Below are 5,310 nucleotides of genomic sequence, written 5' to 3'. Positions count from 1 at the left end.
TGGTCTATCCTGGTACATGGCGCAGGATAGAGTCAATTGGAGATTTTTTGTAGATTCCTTAAAATGAAGTATGAAAAATGTAATGTAAACTAAATGTATTGTAATATTTGTGTTTGCTAGAAGCTCCATCTATGGAGTAGCACGACCGTAGTGCAACTAAATAAAAAAATTAAAATTATAAAAAAATCTTGTTTCCATTAACGAAGGCCCCGGCGAGATTCGAACTCACGATCTCCTGTTTACTAGACAGGCGCTTTAACCAACTAAGCCACGGCGCCCTATAACGAAAATGTCGATAACGATTATTGATATATGTAAGTATAAATGTAAATTAAATAATAAGATAACAGTTATGCGGGACTAACTGATAACAACAGCCCGCTAGCAATGAAAATTCCAATTCCAACAGGACCTAAGGAGTTTTGTATTGAAGAAGTGACAGGGCTAATGCATGTTTTCTGATGTAATGCTCCAAAAACTCTAAATTATGCGGAAACCAACTGAAATGCCTGGTGGGCCCAATCTCTATCGAAAGGAATGACTGCCAAGGTCGATTATTTTAGAGTTTTCTCAAAGTCGACTTTCGATTATTCGCTAACCATCGAAAACCGATATAATCCACCATCCGATCCGTCGATTACGCGGTTTTAGCGCACCCAATAGCCAACTACGACTAATAGTCGACTACGAATAATAATAGCGACTGCGACTAATAGTTGACTCCGTTTTTCGAAAGTCGATTAAGAATAATCGATTATCCGGTTTTCGTGCACTCAATAGTCGACTACGGCTTTTAGAAATTTTACGGCTAATAATCGATTAACCGAAATCAATTTCATGTATCCCTACTCCATATTCATATTTTTGCCGGTAACTTCATACGTCCAAAAAGGGCCACACAATTCTGAAAACATCCTAAATGCGTAATTTTTGGGAAAAGAGATGCCAGGCCGGTATTCGATCGATGTCCATATATGAAAGTTTCAATTCACACAGTATGAGAGTATTTCTCTGTCGGCAAAGCCGACTGATTCTTATTTATTTGTTTTCAATTACATCTGTCAATGCGTAAACTGTACTTTCTCTATAAAGAGTCCGAACATTTGGGGGGTCGCCAACTTAAAAGTGTTTATTTTTAACGTTTTTACGAGTGATCGCGCAGCACATTTTATCGCACGACCTTTACCGGATGTTAAAGTCAGCTCCCCAGGTGACACCACGGGGAGGTCAGTGTCCACTTGAGATGAAAGAGGGTCCGGTCAGGGCCGTTGCTTGGTACCATTTATCCCCAACGCCACCACAATTTCTGTGCTAGCATGTTTTTTTACCGGCTGGTTATTGACGCAAAATCATCGTTCTTATGACTGAAAGCTTATGTTAACTCACTACCTTTTTGACGGTGTTCAAGGTAGTGTTGACAAACTATCGATAGTATGACTATCACTTTGATTGATGTTGAAAAACAAAGTTTACGTCGAATGCCAAGGCATGTTTTTTGAGGTATTTATAGTGAATTATTTCATCCCACAGTCGATATGTCTGAAGAGCTGCTTAACTAACAGAGAAACCAGGTCACGTAATTTGGTGACTGTGTGGGTTCGAGTCCTTGGCCTTTTTCACTTGCAAAAATTTTTCTATCATCTAGCTTAATTCTAAACGAGAAAATTAATAAAAAATCATTAAAAATGATCTTCGCCCTAACAGGCAAAATTTCGTCCTTGAAAACATATGAAAAAAAATGTTGTCACGGAGTGTTAGCGTTCAAAGCCAAACTCATAACTTCAAAGGCAGCGCAAAAAAGCGTTTGTCATGAAGAAATACAAATTCAACGGCAAAATATCCGTGGTGTGTATAAAACACATTTGCATTTGAAAAACCAAAAGTTCTAGGACAGAAAAGCCATCCCACAGTCGATACGTCTAAAGAACTGCTCAACTAACAGCGAAACCAGGTGACGTAAAGCATGAGTTTGGTTGCGGATTCGTAGTTAGTCGGAGACTAAAACATCTAGTATCCAGCTTCACCCCAGTGAATGAAAGACTTGCTGCAATTCGAATAAAAGCTAAATTCTTCAACATCAGCTTTATTTGCGCTCATGCTCCCACTGAAGAAAAGGACGAACAGACCAAAGATATATTTTACGAGCGCTTAGAAGAAACATATGACCGTTGCCCTGCCCATGACATTAAAACGATTCTAGGCGATTTTAATGCCAAAATTGGAAAGGAGAATATCTTTGGCCCAACAGTCGGGAAATTCAGTCTCCACAGTGAAACATCTGACAATGGTATGAGGCTGATAGACTTTGCAGCTGCAAAAAACATGGTAGTTAGCAGTACCAGATTTAATCATCTCGATATTCATAAGGGTACCTGGCTGTCTCCAGATCAGAAAACAAGAAATCAAATTGATCACGTTGTGATAGATGGAAGACATTCATCGAGCGTGTTGGATGTACGATCGTTCCGAGGCGCAAACATTGATTCGGACCACTACCTTGTTGCAGCAAAGGTACGCACCCGCTTAAACGTAGCAAACAAAGCACGAACAGACACAACACGAAAGTAAGACATCGGTAAACTGCAAACACAACAGATAGCCACAGCATATTCCACTCAACTAGCCCAATTGCTTAATGAGAGCACTCCTTGTCCCGGTAACATAACAACACAATGGCAAAATATTGCCCACTCCATGCAAGCAGCCGCAAAATCCATACTTGGATACCAGAGACCTCCACCAAGGAATCCATGGTATGATCAGGAGTGTCGTGCTGCCACCGGAGAGAAAAATGCGGCATATAGGGCTACTTTACAATCCGTAGCAACGCGTAGCGCACGAGAGAGATACAGGGAGAAAAGGAGAGAGGAGAAACGTCTTTTCCGCAAGAAAAAGAGAGAGATGGAAAAGCGGGAGTGTGAAAAAATCGAGATGTACAGGAGCCAGAACGAAGTCCGAAAATTCTACCAAAGAGTCAAGCATCAAGCTTTGGTACAGCCACATCCTCCTGTAGAGACCAGCATGGTAATTTGGTAACTGATACAGATAGTGTACACAGGATATGGAAATAACATTTTTCAAAACTGTTGGTATCCAATAGCAGCGAAGACGACGAAGATACCACAGTCCCAATCCCAGAAGATGGTATTTAATGTATACCGCCCAGCCAAGATGAGGTAAAGACAGCAATAAATCGACTGAAGAATAATAAGGCAGCAGGAGCCGATGGCTTACCAGCCGAGCTGTTCAAAACCGGAGGCGAAAAGCTGATAAGGTGTATTCATCAGCTAGTTAGCACCATCTGGCAGGAAGAACGAGTAGCCGACGATTGGAACCTGAGTATCCTGTGCCCCGTCCACAAGAAGGGAGATAAGACTGTATGCTCTAACTATAGGGGCATAAGTCTACTCCCTATTGCCTGCAAGATCGTGTCAGGGATATTGTGCGAACGACTAAAGCCTATGGTCAACGAGATAATTGGACCATACCAATGCGGCTTTAGACCTGGCAAGTCCACCATTGACCAGATATTTAGCCTGCGGCAAATCCTGGAGAAGACCCAAGAGATGCAGATCGAAACCTACCACCTTTTTGTCGATTATAAAGCAGCCTTCGACAGCCCGCTGCGTCCAAAGGTATTCCAAGCCATGTCTGAATTTGGTATCGCCGCAAAGCTCATCCGGCTTTGCAAAATGACTTTAACTGACACGAGGTCCTCAGTTAAAATAGGAAAGAACCTCTCCGAAGAGTTTGGTACCAAATGAGGTTTCAGACAAGGAGACAGCCTTTCGTGTGATCTTTTTAACATCCTGCTGGAAAAGGTTATACGAGAGGCAAACGTCAAACAATCTACACCAATAGAATAAAATACTTCGTCTACCTCGGCACCTCCGTAAACACAACAAACGACATCAGTTGTGAAATAAAAAGAAGAATCGTATTGGCAAACAGATGCTACTTTGGTTTAAGTAAGCAGTTTAAAAACAAAGCCACATCTCGTCAAACAAAAATAACGCTCTACAAAACACTGATACTACCCGTGCTGATGTATGGCTCCGAAGCCTGGGTACTTGCGCAAGCAGACATGGCAGTGCTTGGTGTCTTTGAGAGAGAAGTTCTTCGAAAGATCAACGGACCAATCTGCGTTGACGGTGAATATCGACGTCGCATGAACCACGAGCTGTATCTGCTGTACAACGACATCAATATTGTTAAACGTATCGAGATGCAGCGATTGCGTTGGCTAGGCCATATCATAAGAATGAGCGATGATGAACCCGCTAAAAAGGCGTATAAACACGGACCGCTTGGCGGCGTATTCCAGAGTGCGAAGCAACAAATGGAGGGAATTGGAGATCTTTTCTTAGTTCGGCCTATGGAACAAATGTTCTGTAATGGGCCAGCTAAGTAAGTAAGTAAGTGGGTTCGAGCCCTTGGCTTTCCTTTTTCACTTGCAAACAATTTTCGATCATCAAGCTTAACTCTAAACGAGAAAATTAATAAAATAATCATTAAAAATGATCTTCGTCCTAACAGGTAAATTTCAAAAAAATTGAAAAATAATTGGTATGGAAACCAATACAAACAAAGCCTGATATCTATATACATAAATAAAAATCAAATGTCGTTCGTTGGTAATGGTATCAGTTGAGAACGGCTGGACTGATTTTGATAAGACCACACCCACTTTTATGCCCACTTCTTTCAATTTTAATTTTTTATCATTTCTACAATGACTACTGAAGCAATTTTCCTGAAATTGCCAGGGAATGTACAGGGATGGCCCCGTTTAAAATAGGCTACAAATTCAGTTGTATTTCGGAAGGGGTGGGAAACTTCCCCTATACCCTATTTTTTAAAAATGTTATATTTACAATAATTACGAATGTATCTATTTGGAAGTTAATTTGCGAGACAATTGTGGTTGTGTCTCCGGCTTTACCCACTTTTTCAGGACCCAAAGACTTGACCACACCCACTTTTTAAAATATGTTACATCTACAAATCTACTGAACCGATTTTCCTGAAAATTTCAGGGAATGTACAGGGATGGCCCCCGAAAAACAGGCTACATATTTTATTGAACTCCAGAGGGGGCGGGGAACCTCCCCTATGCGATATTTAAAAAAAAAAACGTTATATATGCAAAATTATGCATGTATCGATTTAAGAATTTACGGATTAATCTACAATCTAGGTACTTATTTATGTCATAACTCCAATACTACTGAAGGGATTTCCATAAAATTTGCAGCAAAAGCTCAATGTTTGCCGTTGTAATGTATATTTTATGATTTTCAGAAGAGGTGG

At 40.7% G+C, this 5,310-nt stretch overlaps 1 non-coding gene across 1 annotated transcript; it reads right to left on the bottom strand.

Annotated features, from left to right (window-relative positions):
* Window positions 1-204: 204 nt before the first annotated feature.
* Window positions 205-278, bottom strand: TRNAT-AGU (transfer RNA threonine (anticodon AGU)). Its single transcript has one exon. It is a non-coding gene; the product is annotated as a tRNA-Thr (tRNA).
* Window positions 279-5,310: the final 5,032 nt, after the last annotated feature.

Source organism: Musca autumnalis, unplaced genomic scaffold (genome assembly GCF_047663935.1).
Source record: "Musca autumnalis isolate F117 unplaced genomic scaffold, ASM4766393v1 scaffold_752, whole genome shotgun sequence".
NCBI classification, from domain to species: Eukaryota; Metazoa; Arthropoda; class Insecta; order Diptera; family Muscidae; genus Musca; species Musca autumnalis.
This window is presented reverse-complemented; position numbering and strand designations above follow the sequence as displayed.